Source organism: Triturus cristatus, chromosome 6 (assembly GCF_964204655.1).
Source record: "Triturus cristatus chromosome 6, aTriCri1.1, whole genome shotgun sequence".
NCBI lineage: Eukaryota > Metazoa > Chordata > Amphibia > Caudata > Salamandridae > Triturus > Triturus cristatus.
The window spans coordinates 525,702,198-525,727,756 of record NC_140589.1 but is presented as its reverse complement, the minus strand read 5'-3'; positions in this window follow the sequence as shown (position 1 = coordinate 525,727,756).

The following is a 25,559-nucleotide window of genomic DNA, read 5'->3' as shown; positions in this document are numbered from 1 at the left end:
AACCAGAATCCTTTGCACTACTCCACCACTGAAGGAACCAAACCCTGCATCACATTAGATAGGCAAAACACCACACATCTCACCAGCACAACAACACACATACACATCCCCACACCACCCGCACCACCCTCACAACTGCACCTCAAAACATTAGCACATCACACACTATGTCACCACAGAAAATGCCCAAATTCACAGAGAGTGAGTTGCCAGTCATGGTAGATGAGATAATCAGAGTAGAACCACAAGTTTTTGGTCACCTGGTCCAACAGACACCATTAGCCACAAGAGCACAAATGTGAGAAAGGATAGTCGACAAGGTCAATGCAGTAGGGACCACCCTGCGCTCCAAGCAGGAAATCACGAAACGGTAGCATGACCTGAAGAGAGTTGTGAAACAGAAGAAGAACAAGAACTGTGAGCTGGCTCCGAGGATGGGAGAAGGCCCTCCCATTCCACCAAGAACATTCACTGCATAGGAGGAAAAGGTGCTTGCCATACTGCATCCAGAGAGTCTCACAGGAATAGCCGGTGGAGTGCAGGCTGGTAAGTACAAACAAATGTATACCATTCCACTGCTATGTACTGTCTTGCACAACCACAAAGCTACTCCTCCTAGGCCAAAGTCCATTCATATGCACCACAATACCCAACACAGGTCTCACAGATGTTATATACACTCCATCTGAATCCGAAGGGAGCCTGCAACATTGCCAGGGTTGCATGTGTACAGGCAGCCAGCACTACAACTCCCACCAGGCCCCCTCATTCCACAGCTCAGCAAGATGGAACACTCCCCCCACCCAGAAGCATGTGGCAGCCATTGCATTAATCACCTTCATCTAACAGATAGATAGCCATCTTCCCAGGGAGGCCAGGTTGTGTGTGGTAGGCCAGCATAACAACTCCAACCAGGTACCCCTGACCCACCCCTGAGCAGGATGGAGCACTCCCCCCCAAGAAGCATGTGGCAGCCATTGCATTGTTCACCTTCATCTAACAGGTAGGTAGCCATCGTTCCAGGAAGGGCTGTTTGGGGGTGGGAGGCCTGCACAACAACTCCAACCAGGCACCCTTGACCCACCCCTGAGCAGGATGGAACACTCCTCCCCACCCAGAAGCAAGTGGCAGCCATTGGATTGCCCAGACATGGGTCCCTTGCTCACTTTGCCACAGGATTCAAGCTAGCCTGGCTGAAGAGAGCTATTAGCCCGAAACCGGCCCCATGCTGCTTGTTTCCGGTCCAGGGAAGACATGGCTTAGCAGTTCGAGCTGGACTGTTCCCATGAGGCAGAGGGTCGAGATTGATTTGCATATAGCTTTGTCTGAACTGGGGTGGCAAACTAAGCTAAAGAATTATGATGGATTCAACACAGATCTGTGACTCGGGGTGAGTGTTTGAAATGTTTCTGCACTCCGTCCATCATCTCCTTGTGTTTGCTTTGTTCGCCCTAAGTTGGCAGGGTATGGCCAGACGTGGGTCCCTTGCTCACTTTGCCTCTGGATTCAAGCTAGCCTGGCTGAAGAGGGCTGTTAGCCCAAAACCGGTCCCAGGATGCTAAAACCGGTCCGAGGATGCTTGTTTCCAGTCCAGGGAAGACATGGCTTGGCAGTTCAGGCTGGACTGTTCCCATGAGACACTGGGTCAAGACTGATTTGCATATAGCTTTCTCTGAACTGGGGTGGCAAAGTGAGCTAAAGAATGATGATGGATTCAACCCAGATCTGTGACTGGGGGTGAGTGTTTGAAATGTTTCAGCACTCCGTCCATCATCTCCTTGTGTTTGCTTTGTTAGCCATTGGATTACAACAAACAAACTTACAGGTAGGCAGCCATCTTTCCAGGGAGGACTGTTTGGGGGTGTGAGGCCTGCACTACAACTCCCACCAGGCACTCCTGATCCTCCCTTGAGCAGGATGGCACACTCCCCTCACCTAGTGGCAGCCATTTCATAGTTCACCTTCATCTAACAGATAGGTAGGTGTCTTCACAGGAAGGGCAGGTTGGGGGTGTGAGGCCTGCACTACAACTCCCACCAGGCACCCCTTTCCCACCCCTGAGCAGGATGGAACACTCAAACACACCCAGAAGCATGTGGCAGCCACTGCATTGTTCACCTTCTTCTAACAGGTAGGTAGCCATCTTTCCAGGGAAGGCAGTTTGGGGGTGTGAGGCCTTCACTACTACTCCCACCAGGCACTCCTGACCCACCCCTGTCTCATCTCCCGTCACTGACAAGTAATTGCTTCACTATTCACCTTTTTGTAATTATTCCCTCCCCTGTCACATGTACCCATTGTAAATAAACACTCATCACAAACATGTCGTTGTGTCTGATCCATTTTTATCATAGGATGTGCAATGTTCACGATGATTACAATGTACCAGGAGCACGGATTGTTTGTAGGCAAGGAGAGGCTGAAGGGACTTAGGAAAACACAAAAGAACAATATTCACTAGTCAGGCGGTGGCATCACATCTATCACACAACACTTGTCATCAAGGTACTCAAATCTGCACACATTCCAAGGAGCAACAGTACCGACATAGACATCCTGTATCTGTGCCAAACTACCCTGTCATAGAAACATTGGCAGCCAGCAATGAGTTAACAACAGGCTGCAGTCACAAAGCTCACATAGAGCTTTTCACCAACAATTACAGCAGCAGACAAGGGCCCCTTTGTACATGGTCACTCACCTTCAAGTGAAGTAGCGGTTGATGAGCTGTTGACGCAGGTTGACACCTTCCTCCTCTCCACTGTCCTCGTCACTGGACATGGGTTGGTTTGTAGGCGGGGGCCTCGGCTGCTCATCAGCGTCCAGGAGCAGGGGGATCTCCTTGAGCAAGGCCAGGTTGTGAAGCATGCAACTACAATCTTACACAGCTTTTTGGACGAGTACATCAGTGCACCCTGGGTCTTGTCCAGGCAGCGAAATCGTGACTTCAGGAGACCAAAAATACGCTCCACCACATGACGTGTCCTTCCATGGGCCTCATTGTAGCAGACATCACTTGGGGTCCTGGGATTCCGCAGAGGGCTCAGCAACCAAAGACGTTTGGGATATGCAGAGTCACCTAGGTGTGAGATACACAGACCAACTTTGTACTATAACTGGCAGAGGGCAGCATGTCACACACACAGCACGCAACTTGACTCTGCGTACTCACCCACAATCCATGCACGCTCCAAAAGCAGATTAGCCATCAGCTGTGTCACAATGCTGTTACGCATGATGTACGAGTCACGGGCCGAGCCAGGAAATTTGGCACCGACGTGTAAGATGATCATATCCACCTGGCACACCACTTGCACATTGATGAAATGGAAATGTTTCCTGTTCCTGTAGATGTGCTCACGTGCCTGTGGTGGAACCAGGCAAACATGCGTGCATTCAATGGCACCAACAACATTGGGGATGTGCCCACGGGCAAAAAACTCACACTTCACAGCCGCCAATTCATGCCTCCTGGGGAAATGGATGTATCTGTCCTTGTAGGTCATCTTAGCGGACAGGACATCACGTAGTACCATGCTGAACATAGGTTACAACACGCCCCTGCGCTGGACACCGTGTACTGGAATGATCCAGTAGCAAAAAAATGCAGGGCCGCCATCACCTTAGACGTTGGTGTGAAAGCAGTCGGATATGTTCTCCATATAATGGGGCTCCAACATAGCACATAGGTTTTGTAGGGTGGGTCGATCCAGATGGAATTTCCTTATGACCTCCTCATCCTCCATGTCTGCCAGCACTGTGAAGGGCCGATGCACATTTGGTCTCCTCCTAGGAGTGATGAAAGGGAACACATGTCAATGCAATCCACCATGGGATGTATCTTAAGTTTTGACTGACGCAATGCCAACAATGACTGTTATCACACTTCAGCTTACAGCCCAACTTACATGTCGGGACACCTTCAGCTACACTTGCCGTACACTTGTCCACTTTTCACACAGCGAGTACCTCCAAAACAATATCTGACTATGTGAATGCCCAAAGGGATATGGCCACATCTTGCATGAGCAGCCCAGAGAGTAGTTCATACAGCACGTGTGAAATTGCAACACTACTGTCTCCTACCTAGCTGCCGTACCTGCCACACCTTCTTGCGTAAGTCAAACAGGGCACACATCAACAACACAATGATCACAGTCTGTTCGTGAACAACAAGTGTGTGCTGGAGCCAAGCAAAGTAGACAGACATATGCACGATGTGTTGTCAGACATTCATCACCGTGAGTTGCTCAGCCCTATCACACATTGACATCTGTACATATTGGAGAGTCCATCACAACACTGTTCTATGTAGATGCCCAGTAATATCACAAGTGACATGTGAGGGAGTACATGCCAATGTTTCCTATCATATATTCCAACATGGCATGTGTAGTCAGCAGTGGGGTAAATGTTACATTAGCATTGTGTGCACAATCCTGTGCCATGAATCATGTGTCTATTCTGCACTGTTGAGAACTGGCCATTGGCCATTCACACAGCATGATGTGTCTATAGGTGCTGTCAAAGAGCTCCGCAACACAAATCGCGGTCACTGGCACCAATGTATTGCAGCCATTTCGTGGTAATGACAGCCTGGGCCCAGCAGTGTATCACTGTCAATGCCAAATCCACACTCTTGCGGTAGTGATAGGTATATATATATATATATATATATATATATATATATATATATATTCACTGAAAAAAAAATAGGTTTCACACATGTTATAGTTAGCTGGACATTTCACTCTTAAAAAACCAATGAAATTCCCCCGTTATAGTTAGTTCAGCTAACTATAACTCGCGCGCCCGCAATCCACTGCTGATGACGTCACATATTACATCACTCATGACATGGTCAGTGACATCACTCATGACATCACTGATGACATCTCAAATGACATCACTGATGACATCACTGATGATGTCATCCAGTGAATGTGTGTTTCTGACCAATTTTAATATGTTTAATATATATGGGGAAAGGCCTGTTGAAGAATGAGTGGGTGTATAAGTGTGTGAATGGATGATTTTCTAGGTGCGTAACTGACTCTGTAAGTGAGTCATTAAATGTATCTTATTGCAGACTAGTGACTAAACTGTGTGAATGTCTGTATGTGTCTGTTGGTGGTGTATAAGTGGCTGCATGGTTTTGTGAATAGCTATATGAGTGACTATATGGGTTATTGATTGGTTGTCTGAGTATCTGTATGGGTGCCTAAGTGTTTGTGTGGGTAGGGTGTGTGTGACTCTATGCATAAATGTGTGAGTGGGTGATTCTATGGGTGCATGGTTTTAAGAGTGCATCTGTGATGGACTGTATGGTTGAGTGAGTGTATGTATGGGTGTTTTAGTGAATGAATGTATATCTCAGTAGTACATTTGTGACTAACTACATATGTAAAAGGCAGTATATGTGCGTGTAACAGTATATAAATGAGTAGATATGAGAGTGTGTGATTGTGAAAGTGACTGTATGGATAAGTGTGTGCTTGTATGAATGATTCTATAAGAGGGTAAGAATGTGGTACTTTTTTATGACTAAGTGAACTTGAGTGTGTATAACCACATAGGTGAGTAAATGGGAGTGTGATTATTTGCATGATTGAGTAGGTCTGAGAGTACCTCTATGCATGATTGGTAGTGTGTGAGTGTCTATATAGGTGTATAAATGCATATGATAGTCTTGTATGGAGTGTCTGTAAGTATGAGTGACTGTACAGGTGAATGAGTGGAGGTGTATGTAGACCTAAGAGTTAATAACTGGGTATGTAGCTATTGGTATTGCAGTATGTATGGTTTTGAGAATGGAACTCTTAAATTTTGAGTCGCTGTATCAAAGGTTATATTAGGGTTTGAGAAGATGTGCTAATTTTTCACATGGATGACATCATCAGTGATGTCATCAGTGATGTCATTTGAGATGTCATCAGTGATGTCATGAGTGATGTCACTGACCATGTCATGAGTGATGTAATATGTGACGTCATCAGCAGTGGATTGCGGGCGCGCGAGTTATAGTTAGCTGAACTAACTATAACGGGGGAATTTCATTGGGTTTTTTACGGGTGAAATGTCCAGCTAACTATAACATGTGTGAAACCTATGGTTTTTTCAGTGAATTTGCAAGGTTTTTTAAATGCTAATTCCTAACTATAACGTGTGTGAAACCTATGGTTTTTTCAGTGAATTGGAAAGGTTTTTTAAATGCTAATTCCTAACTATAACGTGTGTGAAACCTATGGTTTTTTCAGTGAATTTGAAAGGTTTTTTAAATGCTAATTTTTTATTTTTTTAATATATTTTTTATATATTTCTTTTTCAAAAATGTCCCTATGTATACATTTATAAATTATCTGTTTCCATTTTTTTGTTACTTTGAATTTGGATAAAGTTGAACAGCATAGTTAATATCTTCTATTAACTTATGTCCACTTTATTTATTCTATAAATTCTTAGGGTGCGCGCTCAGAGCGCGCACCTAGTACGTTTGCATACGTTTTTCATGTATGCAGGCGTACGTTATCTACGTACGCATACATACGTTTTAGTGTGCGCTCGCAGCGCGCACCTAGTACGCATGCGTATGTTTTTTGTGTACGCATGCGTACGTTATATACGTACGCATATGTACGTTTTAGTACACGCTCGCAGCGCACACACAGTACGCATGCGTATGTACGCATGCGTGCGTCGTACGTGCTACACTCGCTACACTCGCGTATACGCGTAGAGTACGCGCGCTGACGTTCGCGCATGCGCGCGTGCTGCGTATGCGCGTTACGTACGCGCAGAATACTTATGCGCATGCGGGCGTACGCGTTCGCGCATGCATAATTGCACGGTGCGCGCTCTGAGCTTGCTCCGTGCGCGCACCTCGGGTTATGTGAATAATAAAACAACACTTTTAATTGGTTTTCATTACTTTCAGTTTCAGATTGTTTCAACACCACACCCAATCCCCTCATGGCAAGTCATGTGATCAAGAAACATCACTTTTCATTGGTTCAAAGTACTTTGTGTTCCAGATTCTTCCAAAACCACACCCACTCCCCTCAATATGAGTTCTGATTCCCTTGGAGAAGGAGCTACTCTGTTTTTGTGAGACAATGGCAGAGCACCAGCCACCTTCTGAGAGTGAGCAGGACACTCTTGAGAGACAGAGGCAGAGGAAGCAGAAAGACTCCTTTATATGGCAGTTTTTCACTTTTCCTGAGGGACAAAAGAAGGTGAATGCACCAAAGGTCACCTGCACACTGTGTCAGCGCACCTTGTCACGTGGGAATGCTAATAAGAAGTACTCTTTTAGTATTCACACTATGATGAGGCACGTTGAGGCAATGCATCCTGTGACTTTTCGTCAAGCTTCTGGAGCAAACCCTCCACCTGCTCATCCGACGACATCTGCAGCAGCTCAGCCGAGCACATCTTCGGCAGCTCAGGCGAGCACTTCTTCTGCAATGGTGCCTTAACCTTCTAACACACCTCTGGATATTCGTCCTTGTTTTGGGAGGATGAGTACACGGTGCATGGATTGTGGTAATATTATTACTATGGGTGAGAGCAGTATTGATCTCATTCAGAGGAAACTTGAGGAGCACCCTTGCACTAGGCCATAGTTTTGTTATTTTTTTTTTTCATTTTTCTCTTCCTCTGTCCCTACATTAACTCAAGGGTTCTTTTTAGAGCCACCTAAAATCAAAACACAAAGACTTGTTTTTTGAATCTATTTGCCTTTTTTTTGGGGGGGGGGGGGTGCGCGCAATGACATTAAAAAAAAAAAAACATTTTTCTCACCTTTAGTAAACCTTCAGGGACTCCCTGACAAAGAGAGGGGAGTGGCAAAGTAATTAAAAAAGAGATGGTGTACATATCACACATGAAGGGAAGAGAGTCTTCCTATTAAACTTTAAACTCTGCATCAGTACTTACCTATAGGTACCCTAAACTTTTCAAAAAAGATAATAGCTCATTTTAGTGCTGCATTTGAATTGGCTGTATTTACAAGGAGAGGAAAAGACACACAGAGTGGCTTATCCTCTCCTTGTAAATATGGAAAAGCACCCTGCGCCACTAGTACATCAAGAAAAGTGATGTAGTGGTGGTGCAGGTGGTTTGTAAATGTGCCCCAGAGATGTTAAGGAAATTAAGGGTAAAACAGACAAACCGAGAGTGACAGATACAGAGACAGAGAGCAAACAACTGAGAAGGTGTAAGGCAGTTAAAAAGACTAAGACATATGGATACAGAGAAAGAAACATGGATGAAAAATTAGTGATGGAGGTAGTAAGGGTAGGGGAATATTAGACAAGGAGTGAGGGAGTTACAAAAGAGTAGTAAAGCAGGAAGAGAGAGTGAGAAGAGAAATGAGAAAAGCAGAGTAAGGAGAGTAAGGAGAGGTGAAGAAAAGGAAGCATGAAACGAAAGCAGTGACACATACAGATATGTTAAACTTACCTGACCATCAAAGTAAATTATTTATAAATAAATGTTTTTATTTAATTGCAAGGAAACTGAATTACATCTTCTAAATTTTCTTTCTAGTTCTGAAAAAAAGAAAAAAAGTATTAATATTCAACAATACACTTTATTAAACAGTACATGTTTTTTCATATTTAGCAAAGCAATTTTTTGCCCTTTTTTTGCTGTTTTCAGAATGTTTTGATTTTCACTGAAAATAGTGAAATCAATTGTATTCATCATTTAACAGCGGGCAAAAAAAAAAACAATCTGAAAGATTGTTTAAAAAAGCCCCAAATGTATCCTCACTAAAACATACCTTAATAGAAATGTCAAAAATACCTTTTAAGAACAATAACAATTTACAAGAAATAACGTCTGTAAACCTTGTTGCAAAAGAACATTTTCCAAAATAATATCTGTCAAAGAAGTCCACAATTGTTTGTTTTACCTTTCCTTGAGGCCAAATGGTAAGTTTAAAATCCCTTTTGAGTGAAATATCCAATTTTAATCCTTTTAAATTTTAATAATGCTTTCTTCCGATGCTGATTTTAGTATTTAAAATTTGGGTTTCAGAAAAATTAAGTAACAATTGGGTAAATCATAACGTTGCTTGAAAATCAATTGAGAATCATTACACAGTGTCCATCCTTTTTCACATTTAAGATAAACTGTGTAATGACCAGAAGTTATGGAAGGACCATCATGAAAAATTATTGCAACTGCTGCAAAAGTTTTTCCAGATATAGATAATTGGTTGCCAACAAACTTCTTTAGTAAAGTTTCCAATTTTGTTCAATCAGCTCTACAACGTTGTACCATTAAAATTACATACTGTCCATATTTCTTTAAAAATAACGTTGACAACATTTCAAATTTACATTTAGAACATTCCATGTTGTGATTAGCATCTTTAACTAATTTACTAAAAGTCACTGTTTTACTTTCTGGTAATGGTAAATATATGAACCTTTCAGAATCTACATTACTACTGCTTGTGTTCATACAGTTATCACAACAATGTTCCCATGTATAAGAGACACCAAATACATTTTCAACTTCTACCCCTTCATCTTCCAGTACCATCAGGATATACATTAAGAATTCCTGTGCATCTTGCTGGACATTTTGTGCAAACTGTGTACATCCAGAACATACATCTAAAAGATTTCTAACATCAGAAGCACTTTCTATTTTATTTTTATCATTACTCAGGTTCTCATAAAAGAGACTCAGCAAAGAACAGAATCTTTTTTCATGATTTAGTATTATCTGCTCCTGCAAAGTTTCAAGATAAAATACAACATTCAGTACTACATTTGCGTAGCAGTTGACACCAGAGCAATTTTCAAAATGACAACCAACAACCTCTTCCACACTGTCCTTTTTCTTTTTGCTTGCAGTCACATCACTGTCTTTTTGTTTTCTCTTCTGTACATCCTCATTACAGATATTCTCAAATCTCCTTTTCCGACAAACAACACGTTTTTCAAACACAGGATACTGACCTAAATGAGGAGCATAGCTTCTTCTTAATCTATTATACTCCTTTACACAGTTTGCATCAGCAATTACTTTTGAGTCATCAAAGTCTATCATGAATAAACCAGATAATGTTTTCACGCGTGACAAAGCAACATATGCCATACCTTCTTTAAACACACTAGATCCAATGTTTACAAAAGCACTATCAACAGTTAATCCTTGAGACTTGTGAATAGTTACAGCATATGTTAGAGAAATCGGAAACTGCTTCCTACGTACATATAAGTCTTTCACTATCAAAAAACGAACTGAACAATGACTAATGACTTTAACCTCTTCAATCTGATCAAATTTTATTTTTAAGAATTCAATTCCATCTTTTTTCTGGTACTTTACAAAACCCACAACTTTACCCATAGCTCCATTCACTAAACCTTTTTCTACATCCAAATTACGTCTTAAAATTACTCTACAGTTCATACACACATAAAGATTCTTTTCCAAACCAGCTGTTTTTGAAATGTTTTTCTCCAGAGAATCCAATTTAGTAGCCAATTTGCCTGTCAATATAATAGTATTTCGTTCATGTTGAATTTTATCCACAGCTTCCAGTTTTATGATCTCTTCATTTTCCAATTTCAAAAGTTCTTGATTGAATACAGAGCATTCATGTAGTGTTGGCATTAAGCAGATTACAGTATTTTTTTCAGCAATTTTCTTGTATATTTTCTCTGGAACTATTTCTTCTTTTGTAAACAAATTACTCAGCAATTGACTCTGTAATGCTTTTCTGCCATGTTCTGTGAGTAGTCCAATTCTTATATCTTTCAGAATACTTGCATAGTCCTCATCATTGGCTTGCCTCATATTGGTAATGAGTTCCTTATACTCAAAATATGTCCAAATATTTACATTACCTATACGACTTTTTCGTGTCTTCATGTGTAAGAGTATGGAATACCGGTTGTCCTTTAACTGGAGTAAGTTGCAAAAGATCCCCAAAAACTATGACGCGTTTTCCTCATACTCTGTCAAATTTTGCAGAACAACAGCAACACAAATAACATCTCTGACAACAATTCCTCTGTCCACACAGACTCATGCTGTGATTCTAGGCAGAAAACGATATTTCCTTTGGCAATTTGAAAGCACATTTAGTACTGTGGATGGAGCAAGTGATAATTACTGAGACAGCCTCACACATTTTCCTTATAGTTTAGAGAGGCAGAAAAGAGCACATGTCCTAACAGCTACTTGAGACCATGAGCATGTGGAACCTGGGTGAGTGATTAGAGTAGAGCAAAGGAAATGAGCCTTGGTGCCGTTGAATGTGTTTTCGTTATACACTGCTATCTGAAACAAAACACAGAGCTGAGTATTATGCATGGGAGTGTAGGAGAAGCTGCTGCATGTGTGCAAACAGTGTGTTTCTGGAGACTGTGTATTGTCAGTTGCAAGAGAGATCTGCATGGAGACTTTTACAAGTGCATGAAGACTGCAGATATGTTTGTAAGACTACATGTTTGGTAAAGGTTAATTGGAGTTTTGTACATGTAGGAACTACCTCACCCATTACAAGATTGAAAGGAAAATCTACCCTGTTGATTTGAAATGTGTTACCATTTGCCTCTCATTTTTCTGATAGTGATTTCTGCTGAGTACTAACCAACACATTTGAACAAAACAAGCTGCCCCTTTCCTGAAAGTGCAAATTTTACAGAACAACAGCCACACAAATAAAATCTCTGACAACAATTCCTCTATCCACACAGACTCATGCTGTGATTCTAGGCAGAAAACGATATTTCCTTTGGCAATTTGAAAGCACATTTAGTACTGTGGATGGAGCAAGTGATAATTACTGAGACAGCCTCACACATTTCCCTTATATTTTAGAGAAGCAAAAAAGAGCACATGTCCTAATAGCTACTTGAGACCATCAGCATGTGTTACAGGGTGAGTGATTAGAGTAGAGCAAAGGAAAAGAGCCTTAGTGACATTCAATCTGTTTGCGTTACACACTGCTATCTGAAACACAACTCACAGCATGTTAGCATCTACCTCTCATTTGTGAGATAGTGATTTCTGCTGAGTGCTAACCATCACAGTTGAAGAAAACAAGCTACCCTTTTCCTGCGAGTGCAAGTTTTACAGAACAACAGCAACACAAATTAAATCTCTGACAACAATTCCTGTGTGCACACTGTCTCATGGTGTGATTCTAGGCACAAAACAGTATTCCTGGGTGACACAATCTACCCTGTGGTTTTCAAATGTGTTAGCATTTACCTCTCATTTGTGAGATAGTGATTTCTGCTGAATGGCTAACCATCACAGTTGAAGAAAACAAGCTGCCCTTTTCCTGCGAGTGCAAGTTTTACAGAACAACAGCAACACAAATTAAATCTCTGACAACAATTCCTGTGTGCACACTGTCTCATGGTGTGATTCTAGGCACAAAACAGTATTCCTGGGTGATACCAGGCCCTTTCCTGAAAGTGCAAGTTTTACAGAACAACAGAAACACAAATAAAATCTCTGACAACAATTCCTGTGTGCATGTTGTCTCATGGTGTGATTCTAGACATAAAACAGTATTCCTGGGTCATACCAGTACACCTTAACTTATGGTGAAGACATCATCCATAATATCTTTCAAGTTCAAGGCACTTACATTTCTTCCTTAACATAAAATGTAAAACACAACTTTTAAATTGGTAGGAAAAAGTACCATGCTATTTTCAAATGTGTTTGCATTTGCCTCTCATTTTTCAGATAGTGGTTTCTGCTGAGTGCTAAGCAACACAGTTGATAAAAAGAAACTGCCCTTTCTTAAAAGTGCAAGTTTTACAAAACAACAGCAACACAAATTAAATCTCTGACAACAATTCTTGTGTGCACACAGACTCATGGTGTGATTCTAGGCACAAAGCAATATTTTCTTTGGCAATTTGAAAGCACATTTAGTACTGTGGTGGAGTAAGTGATAATTACTGTGACAGCCTGACACTTTTTTCTTATATTTTAGACAAGCAGAAAAGAGCACATGTCCTAACAGCTCCTTGACACCATGACCATGTATTACAAAAAACAAGCTGCCCCTTTCCTGCGAGTGCAAGGGTAATAGAGCAAGACCAACACGAATTAAATCTCTGATAACAATTCCTGTGTGCACACTGTGTCATGGTGTGATTCTAGGCAGAAAACAGTATTCCTGGGTGATACCAGTGCACCTTAACTTATAGTGAAGACATACTCCATAATATCTAACATGTTCAAGGCACTTAAATATATTCCTTAACATAAAATGTAAAACACCACTTTTAAAGTGGTAGGAAAATGTACCATGCTATTTTCAAATGTGTTTGCATTTGCCTCTTTTTTGTGAGTAACTAATTTCTGCTGAATGCTAACCATCACACTTTAAGCAAACAAACTGCCCCTTTTCTGTGAGTGCAAGGCTAACAGAACAAGAGCAACATAAATTAAATCTCTGACAACAAATCCTGTGTGCACACAGACTCATGATGTGATTCTAGGCACAAAACAGTATTCCTCAGTGATACCAGTACACCTTAACTTACAGTGAAGACATACTCCATAATATCTTACAAGTTCAAGACAGTTAAATTTCTCCTAAATCACAAAATGTAAAACACAGCTTTAAAACAAGAATGACAACTCTATTATTTATATCAAAATACACCACATACTTCCCCTCTCAAACTCATAACTCACCTTTAAAATTAATTAGTTGAGAAAGAAATGTGGCACTCAAACAGCAGATTATCAGAGCCAGAATCTCAGAGCTGTACACCTCTCTCCTCTCTCCACAACCAGTAAATGGCAATTTGTCCCTCTCTTTTTTCCCACATATACATGTTAATGTAAAATCACAGTCCTTCCCACATTTTTTCAAATGGAATCACACATTTCTATTGGTTGCAACTTTCAACCCCTTTCCAAATCATCCCTTCCCCCAACATGACTTCTGCCTGCTACCATAGCAACAGGTCATGGAACACTGGTGTGAGCAGAGAGGTCAGAAGTTCAGCACACAATGTTTCTAATCCTTAGAGCAAGACTGCTTGACTTTTCAAACCTAACAGCAAATCCAAAGTAATGTTCAGTGGGAACACATTTTTCTGTACCAATCCAAAACATGCTTTTAAAAATGTAAACATACAGCCTAGTTTTAACTTTAAAATGGTTTGAATCAGTCAATGAGCTCTTTTTATTAAAAAAAGAATGTTAGCCTCCATGTTACAGCTATCTTTCTTTTCATATTGCCATTCTACTGAAAGACACCTCCTGAGTGCATCCTGTTCTCCTTGGAAGATGTTCACAGTGTGGATTGTAGGTCATAGCTATGTCTTCTGGAGTGAAAAGTATGCAGAAAAAAGAGGTATTTTCAAAGACCTTGCTTTGCCAAATGTAGACATTAAATGGATTGGTCAGAGAGGGTTAAAGTGGCACCAATTAATGCCTTTGGTGAAAACCTTTCTACATCTCCCACAGCCTAACCTTATTATTGTGCACTGTGGTGGTAATGACCTTGCCACTTTAACTGGGGTAGGTCTGGAAATGCTTATTAAGGACACCTTTCTGCAATTGATGTCACTTTTTCCACAAACTGCCTTTGTATATTCTAATATATGCCAAAGGCAAAAGTGGAACTGGTCCAACCAATTTTGTCCGCAAATTGACAAAGCAAGAAAGCACGTCAATAAGTCTGTTTCTGCTTTCCTCAGAGACTATGGTATGGGTTCTATATACCACAACAACTTGCGTTAAAACATGCAAGACATTTATAGAGGAGACGATGTACATTTCAATGATGAAGGGAACAGAGTCTTCCTCTTGAACTTTAGACTCTGCATCGGTACTTACTTGTAGGTACCGAAAAACACTCAATAAACACAAGGGCTCTTTTTAGAGCCACCTAATATCTAAACACTTAAACGTGATTTTTATTTCTATTTTTTTAAATGTTTTTTTTCGGGTGCGCGCAGAGTGCGCGCACCTCGCGATGTTTTTAAAAAAATTTAAATCTTTTTTTCCCCCTTCGTGCTCCTACTGTGACCCCCTGACAATGGCTAGGGGTCAAGAACTCCCTACCCTGCCCCCTATTCACGGTCTCCACCTTTCCTTTTCAGTGCAACAGACAAAATGGCGGCCGACACTTCCTGATTTCGACCGATTCGAATGTTTACTGACATCTAACAACCAATCAGAATTACGCTTGCGCACGGCAGGGTGCGCGCACAGGGCTTGCACAGTGCGCGCACCCTGCGCGCGTATAGATATTGATATGCTTTTAAATGCTATTTTCTCAGGAAATACTGAACAGATTTACACCAGACCTGCGAAAGGCACTTCCTTGACCTTATGGCTACCTCTCTGCCAAATTTCAAGTACTTCTGTTCAGCCGTTCGGGCTGTAGCTGTGTCTAAAGGTCCTATTGGAAAATGCATGGGGAAAACGCGTTTTGGGACCCACCTTTTTTCTCAGCCCCTGCTTGACGAATCACCCCGAGACTTTCAGGGTAGGAGCTGAACTGAGCGCCCCATTAGTTTTGAAAATTTCGCGAGGATTCATCAACCGGCGCAAAAGTTATTCAAAATAGAATTTTCAGATTTCCTATGGAAACACGGTCCTAACTATAACTATCTACTGGCGACCGCCAGTAGATAATATATATATATATATATTCACTGAAAAAACCATGGGTTTCACACACGTTATAGTTAGGAATTAACATTTAAAAAACCTTTGAAATTCACTGAAAAAACCATGGGTTTCACACACGTTATAGTTAGGAATTAGCATTTAAAAAACCTTAGAAATTCAATGAAAAAACCAAAGGTTTCACACATGTTATAGTTAGCTAAACATTTCACTCGTAAAAAACCATTGAAATTCCACCGTTATAGTTAGTTCAGCTAACTATAACTCGCGCGCCCGCAATGCACTACTGATGACGTCACATATTACATCACTCATGACATGGTCAGTGACATCACTCATGACATCACTGATGACATCTCAAATGACATCACTGATGACATCATCCTTGTGATAGAGTGGTAGACCTCCTCTCACCCTAATATAACCTTTGATACACACATTTAAAAATAGAGACTGAAATTTTCAAAAAAATGGACATACCAATAACAGTTACAACAACCTATTCAGTAATTCTAAGATCCACATGCACATCCACTCATCCACCAACAATCCTATACAGTCACTCATACATGTACTCACACATCATATGTACTCATACACCTAAACATCCTGTAACACAATGCCACTCATTCATAGAGTTACTCACACATAGTCACTCATGCTAATAAAGAATCAAACATCCATTTACCTGCATATACAGTTATACACACACCACCACACTTACTTTTACAGAAACTTACACATACTTAGTCTTTTAAATAATCACTTATAGAAACACATACTTATTCATACAGGCACTCTTCCAATCTCTCACTCGCACATATACTTACTTATATACACCAATAGTCATATATACTAGTTTAAAACATATGTAGTTACTCATAAAGACACTATTGAGACAGTCATTCACTCACTAACACACCCATACACACACTCATCCACCCATACGGTCCTACACACATGCTGTCTTCAACACATACAAACAGTGAGTCACTCATTCATGCACCTATGCACTACATAATAACCCCCACCGAACCATGAAGACACTCAGACACTCATACTGATACTCAAAAAACCAACTAATAACCTATATAGACACTCATGTAGCTACTCACCAACCCATGCAGCCACTTATATACAAAGTGAGAGACTGATACAGGTATTTACACATTTAAACATTACTCACTTAGCCATGTATTCATAAAGATACACTTAATCAGTCAGTTACACAATCAATTTTTCAAAAACAAATCATCAATTTAGACACTTATATACTCATTTATTCTTCCATCGACCTTGAGATATACATATATTAAACATATTTAATTTTCAGAAAAACACACATTCACTGGATGATGTCATCAGTGATGTCATTTGAGATGTCATCAGTGATGTCATGAGTGATGTCACTGACCATGTCATGAGTGATGTAATATGTGACGTCATCAGTAGTGCATTGCGGGCGCGCGAGTTATAGTTAGCTGAACTAACTATAACGGGGGAATTTCAATGGTTTTTTACGAGTGAAATGTCCAGCTAACTATAACATGTGTGAAACCTTTGGTTTTTTCATTGAATTTCTAAGGTTTTTTAAATGCTAATTCCTAACTATAACGTGTGTGAAACCCATGGTTTTTTCAGTGAATTTCAAAGGTTTTTTAAATGCTAATTCCTAACTATAACGTGTGTGAAACCCATGGTTTTTTCAGTGAATTTGCAAGGTTTTTTAAATGCTAATTTTTTTTTTATCTTCTTTTTTTTTTTACATATTTTTATTTTAATTTTCTATCCTTTTTTAAAGACTATGGTTAAATTTTAAAAATTCTACAATATGTTTTTATTTTACATTTTTTTTAAAATAAACAGGTAAAATTTATTAGCAATACATTTTTTCCTTTTTTTTTTTTTTTACCGTGCGCGTACGGTAAGCGCACGTCTTGCTGTAATTACGTTAGATTTCTACGCTGTTTGCGTTCATTTACGCAATTTGCGTAGACGCACGTCACGCGCGCATAGCGCGTAACGCGTACGCTGCACGCGCACGTTACGCGGAAGTGAAGGGGCGTGCCTGTTTTGCACATGGGCGCGAGCGCGTGTCTTTTTTACGCGCATGCGTACTTTTGCCGTAAGCGCACCGTAAGCGTACCGTAAGCGTACGGTAGGTCATGTGATCATGAAACACAACTTTTGATTGGTTGAAACTACTTTCAGTTCTAGAACTCTCCTACACCACACCCATTCCCCTCATTTCTGCTTGTGATCCCTTAGGAGAAGGAGCTGGGTTGTCTTTGTGATACGATGGCAGAACAGCAGAGCTCTTCTGAGAGTGAGGCTAGCAGCACTACCTTGAGGCAGAGAGCGAGGAAACAAAAGACCTCTTACGTATGGGAGTATTTTTCTTTTCCAGAAGGCCAGCAAAAGGTAAATGCACCCTTAGTGACTTGTAAGCTGTGTAAGCGTGTACTTTCAAGAGGGAATCCTGACAGGAAGTATTCCTTTGGGAATCACACCATGATGAGACACCTTAAGGATGTACACAGAAGGACACATGCTCGACTTACTGAAGGTAACCCTTCAGTAAATCAACCAAGCACATCCACAGCAGCTCAGCCTGGACCATCATCTGCAGTGCCGAGTCCTTCTTCTGCAGGTCAGGTGAGCCCTTCATCTGTGGGGGGAGCATCTCCTTTTTCTGGTCCTCTGGAAATTAACCCTCGGTTTGCGAGGGTTGAAGTACGGTGCGCCACTTGTCATGATCTAATTAGTTATAGGGAGACCAGTATTTCCCTAGTGAACAGTAAAATAGATCAGCACACTTGTCGTAGCATCTAATATTCCCAATCTTTCTTTCCTCTGTCCCTGCATGAACACAACGGCTCTTTTAAGAGCCAACCTTACCTTTCATCTATTTTTTATATATGTTTTTAAAAACTTTTTTTATTTATTTTTTTTACCGTACGTAATTTTTTTTTTTTTTTTTAAAAACACTAAAAATCAATTATCACATTACAAGGTCCTTGAGAGACTACAATTAAAAACTGAAAATGTGATTGTAGAGAAGTGGAAAAAAGGGACCATGATATTATTGACTTACCATACCCACTCAAAAAAATATTTATTCATTTAAAAAAAAATTTAATTGCTTTAAAAATGGTTCTAGTTTTCGAAAATTTTCTATCTCAATCTGAAAAAAAAGAAAAAAGTATTAATATTTAATAAAACATTTTATAATACAGTACACATATTGACATATTTTTCTAAAAATATTTTTGCCTTTTTTTTGCTGTTTTCAGAATATATTGCATTTCACTATAAATTGTGAAAGCAATTGCATTCATCATTTAACAGCAGGCAAAAAAAAAATTAACAATCTCAAAGATTGTTTTAAAAAAGCCCACAATCTCTTTTTGCATAAACATAACTTTATAGAAATGCATAATATTCTTAAAAAATATCATCTAATATCAATACTTATTTCTTTAAAATACCGTCTGATATTTTTGTTTCAGAAGTATAATCACAATAATATATCTCAAATAACTCCACAATACATCGGGTTCCATTTCCTTTAGGCCAAATAGTAATTTTAAAATTCTTTTTTGGTTAAATTTCCAATGGTAATCCAATAAAAATCTAAAGTTTAAATTGTACAGATCTCACCGATTCTCTGTAACATTTTGGTTTCCGAAAGATTTATTAATAATTAAATAAGTCCACAATAGAATTGTTTACCTTTCCGCATGGCCAAATAGTAATTTTAAAAATCTTTTTTGAAAAAATTTCCAATGGCAATCCAATAACATTCCAAAATTTAAATTGTGCAGATGTTACCGATTTTTTCTAAATTTTGGGTTTTCCAAAGTTTCCTTAAAAAATGGAAAAATTCCACATTACAATTGGTTACCTTTCCATTAGGCCAAATGATAATTTGTTAAATCTTTTTATTTGTAAATTCCAAATGGTAATCCAATAAAATGGTAAAATTGTTTTGTCCAGATGTTGCCAAATCTCTCTAAAATTTAGGTTTCAGGAAGATTAGATAGGAATTTGCTAAATCAAAAGGCAAACGTTGCTTAAAAATCAATTGGGAATCATTACACAGTGTCCAGCCTTTTTCACATTTAAGATAAACTGTGTAATGACCAGAAGTTACAGTAGGTCCATCATGGAAAATTATTGCAACTGTTACAAAAGTTTTTCCTGAAATTGATAATTGCTGTCCTGTAAACTTCTTTCTTAAAGTATCCAATTTTGAACCATCAGCTCTACATCGTTGCATCATTAAAATTACATACTGTCCGTATTCCTTTAAAATTAACGTTGAAAACATGTCAGATTTACACTCACCGCATTGCATGCTATGATTAGCATCTTTAACTAATTTAGCAAAAGTGACTGTTTTACTCTCTGGCAATGTTAAATAAATAAACCTTTCATTATCAACATTAGAGCCACATATATTATAACAGTTTTCACAACTATGTTCCCATTTATAAGAGAGACCGAATACATTTTCAATGGGAACCCCTTCTTCTTCCAGTACATGAAGAAAATACATCAAGAATTCCTGTGCGTCTTGCTGTACATTTTGAGAAAACTGTGTTCGTCCTGAACATACATCTAAAAGTTTTCTAATTTCAGTAGCACTTTCTATTTGAGTTTTATCATTACTCAGCTTTTCAAAAAGGAGACTCAGCACAGAACAGAATCTTTTTCCCTGATTTACTATTATCTGCTCTTGCAAACTTTCCAGATAAAGTGCAACATTCAGCACTACATTAGCGTAGCAGTTGACACCAGAGCTATTTTCAAAATGACATCCTACAACCTGTTCTTCATTTTCCTTATTCTTTTTGCTTGCAATTACATCACTCCTCTTTTTTTTCCTCCTCTCTACATCTTCATTACAGATATTCTCATTTCTCCTTTTACGAGAAACTACACGTTTCTCCAACACAGGATACTTACCTAAATGAGGAGCATAGCTTCTTCTTAATCTATTATACTCCTTTACACAATTTGTATCAGCACTAACTTTTGAATCATCAAAGTCTATCATGAATAAACCTGATAATGTTTTCACTCGTGACAAAGCAACATATGCCATACCTTCTTTGAACACAGTTGAACCAATGTTCACAAATGCACAATCTACAGTCAATCCTTGAGACTTGTGAATAGTTACAGCATATGCTAGCGAAAACGGAAACTGCTTCCTACGTACATATAAGTCTTTCACAAGCATGAAACGAACTGAACAACGACAAATGTCTTTAACTTCTTCTATCTGATCAAATTTTATTTTTAAACATTCAATTCCATCTTTTTACTGATAATTAATAAAACCCACAACTCTTCCCATAGCTCCATTAACTAAACCTTTTTCAACATCCAAATTTCTCCTTAAAAATACTCTACAGTTCATGCAAACATATAGATTTTTTTCTAATCCAGCTGTTTTGGAAATGTTCTTCTCTAGTGAATCCAATTTATTTTTCAGTGTGCCTGGTAATGTGACAGTAATACTTCCATCCTCAATTTTGTCCACTGCTTCCAATTTCCTGATATCTTCCTTTTCCAATTTCAAAAGCTCCTCATTGAATATTGAGCATTCACGTAGAGTTGGCATTAAGCAGATGACACTTTTGTTTTCTGCAATGTTCTTGTATATCTTCTCTGCAACTATTTCTTCCTTTGGAAATAAATTATGTAGCAGCCGACTCTGTAATGCTTTTTTGCCAGCTTCAGTGAGTAGTCCAATTCTGATTTCTTTCAGAATACTTCCATATTCTTCATCGTTTGCTTGCCTCATATTAGTAGTAAGTTCCTTGTACTCAAAGAAGGACCAAATATTTGTATTACCGATGCTTCCCAATGACTTCTTCGTGTCTTCATGTGTCACAGTATTAAACACTGGTTGTCCTTTAACTGGAGTAAGTTGCAAAAGATCTCCAAAAACTATGACGTGTTTTCCTCCAAATAACACGTCATAGTCTGTCTTCAGAATTTGCTGCATTCTTAAATGCACAAAGGCAAGCATTAAGTTTGATACCATGCTCACCTCATCAATAATGAGAACTTGCATCTTCTTCAATACTCTTGAAACTTCCAAGCATGCTTCTCCAGTTAGCTTGTTGTATTGTATTTTGTTCTCATGCTCCACTGGTAACATTAGCAAACGATGTAAAGTGATTCCTTTTATGTTATATGCTGCTAACCCAGTTGGAGCAGTAACCACACAAGACAAAGTAGAATCCGTTTTTTGCTGTAGGTAGCTTCTGATGACTTTTATTAGGAAACTTTTTCCAGTTCCAGCTTGTCCGCTTACATACATCCTGGTTGGATGAAATGATGTGCATGAGCACTCTTTTTTTTCATGTAGAAATCCGTGATCAATTTTGTTTCTGATCTCTTCATAAATTTGTTGCTGCTCTTCGTTCAGTTGTCTTTCCAAATTTTGTAAGTCTATAAATTCTTCTTGAGCTTGATTCATAGCCGTTTCCACTTCATTCATGGCTATTGATGCTTCATTTTCAACGATTGGTTGTCGTAGGGGATCTTGACTGAGTGTTCCTGAACTTTGGCTGTCCTGAGAACTGTCTCTAGCTATTTCTGCTGCAATTGTAGTTTCCTGTTCAATTTCTTCATTTTACATTTGCAGATAAGTTGTGAATGTATTGCATTGTATGCTGTCTTTGCAAGCATTAAAAGAATCTTCATAGCTTTGAAATTCTCCCAGTAGTTCATCCTCTGTACGCCATGGTTTAAACAGCTGTAAAAGAGCCAAGTAGTAAAATTCCTTTTTGTCAGTAGTGTCGCAACTCAGCTTCCGGTGATTTATCAAACTTCCTTTTGTTTGCTTCACCAAACATCCTTCCTCACCAATGACTTTATATTTTCCATTGTTGATGTCTTCTGCGGCTTTCCGTGAATAAATGTAGTTCTGCAGCACTTCATAGAGACACATGTTCTCTAGATGAAGACTTCTCTTGGGATAATATGTGTCCAACATGTTTGATTTCAAAATATCTGTACTTTCTGGGTCATTCTCGGCCAAATATTCAATTTCTCCAACAGATTTCAGTACCCGATTTCTCATTGCTGCAAGGCCTAAACTTGCCCAAATTATTCTTCTTGATTTCGAGTAGAGACTTGCAGAAGATAACCTATCTGAACATTCGTAGGATCCAATTTCTCGATGCGATAACATCTTCAAACTGAAACTGTACAGCTTCTTACTGACAGTTTTCTCGTGAGAAATCTCTTCCCACATTTCCTTCAATTCTGTTTTTTCTGATTTCGTAATGTAAGACGTTACATATCGAGCAACAGCAATGGAATTGTCAGCTACATACTGTATATCCATGTTAGCGTTCCACATGGATAAAATCACTGAGTTGTAGTCATTTATATTTTTTGATTCTTCTTTTCTTTTAAGGTTGTAGGTATTCTTAGGTGATTTTCTTGTGATAGTATGTCTCACAGATGACATAAAACTGTTAACTCTTCCATTTGAAAGAACAGGTCTAGGAAATCCAAATCGACATTTAGGTGCCGATCACGATCCGGTAAAAAATTCCCCCGTGCGACTCGTATCGGGTCTTTTTACCGTACGAATCGTACAAATGCCGTACGAACTGGCAATCACGATTCGCATGGTAAAAAGTCCATACGACCCGCACCGGGAATCATTCCCCACACGTCCTCGGGTCGGAAAATGTGTCCGACACGTCCTCGGACGATTTACCTTACAAACGTAAAAATCCAAGTCCGACCGAGGAATCACGATCCATCCCGTGCGTCCGAGCCTACAACCGTATGGAAAAAACACCGTCCGCACCGAACACCAATAGCAACCATGGAGACATGTGCCCGCATACGCGCCCAACACTCCCCCCAGCCCCCGTACGTCCGACACGTACCCCCCGTATATGTATACCCCCACCCGTCTATGTACACCCCAGTACGTTCCAGTCGTACCCCCACCCCAGTACGTGTCGTACCACCGTCAATGTAAACCCCCCCACCCCTGTACGTGTCGTACCACCGTCTATGTACACCCCAGTACGTTCCAGTCGCACCCCCACCCCAGTACGTGTCGTACCCCCCGTGTACCTACACCCCAGTACGTTCGAGCCACACCCCCACCCCAGTACGTGTCGTACCACCGTCAATGTACACCCCCCCACCCCTGTACGTGTCGTACCACCGTCAATGTACACCCCCCCACCCCTGTACGTGTCGTACCACCGTCAATGTAAACCCCCCCACCCCTGTACGTGTCGTACCACCGTCTATGTACACCCCCCCACCCCTGTACGTGTCGTACCACCGTCAATGTACACCCCCCCACCCCTGTACGTGTCGTACCACCGTCCATGTACACCCCAGTACGTTCCAGTCGTACCCCCACCCCAGTACGTGTCGTACCACCGTCAATGTACACCCCCCCACCCCTGTACGTGTCGTACCACCGTCCATGTACACCCCAGTACGTTCCAGTCGTACCCCCACCCCAGTACGTGTCGTACCACCGTCAATGTACACCCCCCCACCCCTGTACGTGTCGTACCACCGTCAATGTACACCCCCCACCCCTGTACGTGTCGTACCACCGTCCATGTACACCCCAGTACGTTCCAGTCGTACCCCCACCCCAGTACGTGTCGTACCACCGTCTATGTACACCCCCCCACCCCTGTACGTGTCGTACCACCGTCAATGTACACCCCCCCACCCCTGTACGTGTCGTACCACCGTCAATGTACACCCCCCCACCCCTGTACGTGTCGTACCACCGTCAATGTAAACCCCCCCACCCCTGTACGTGTCGTACCACCGTCAATGTACACCCCCCCACCCCTGTACGTGTCGTACCACCGTCAATGTACACCCCCCACCCCTGTACGTGTCGTACCACCGTCCATGTAAACCCCCCCACCCCTGTACGTGTCGTACCACCGTCAATGTAAACCCCCCCACCCCTGTACATGTCGTACCACCGTCAATGTACACCCCCCCACCCCTGTACGTGTCGTACCACTGTCCATGTACACCCCAGTACGTTCCAGTCGTACCCCCACCCCAGTACGTGTCGTACCACCGTCAATGTACACCCCCCCACCCCTGTACGTGTCGTACCACCGTCAATGTACACCCCCCCACCCCTGTACGTGTCGTACCACCGTCAATCTAAACCCCCCCACCCCTGTACGTGTCGTACCACCGTCTATGTACACCCCAGTACATTCCAGTCGTACCCCCACCCCAGTACGTGTCGTACCCCCCGTGTACCTACACCCCAGTACGTTCGAGCCCCACCCCCACCCCAGTACGTGTCATAGCCCCGTCTACCTACACCCCAGTACGTTCCAGTCGTACCCCCACCCCAGTACGTGTCATAGCCCCGTCTACCTACACCCCAGTACGTTCCAGTCGTACCCCCACCCCAGTACGTGTCGTACCCCCCGTGTACCTACACCCCAGTACGTTCCAGTCGTACCCCCACCCCAGTACGTGTCGTACCCCCCGTGTACCTACACCCCAGTACGTTCGAGCCCCACCCCCACCCCAGTACGTGTCATAGCCCCGTCTACCTACACCCCAGTACGTTCCAGTCGTACCCCCACCCCAGTACGTGTCGTACCACCGTCAATGTACACCCCCCCACCCCTGTACGTGTCGTACCACCGTCAATGTACACCCCCCCACCCCTGTACGTGTCGTACCACCGTCAATGTAAACCCCCCCACCCCTGTACGTGTCGTACCACCGTCTATGTACACCCCCCCACCCCTGTACGTGTCGTACCACCGTCAATGTACACCCCCCCACCCCTGTACGTGTCGTACCACCGTCCATGTACACCCCAGTACGTTCCAGTCGTACCCCCACCCCAGTACGTTCCTGGCGAACCCCCAACA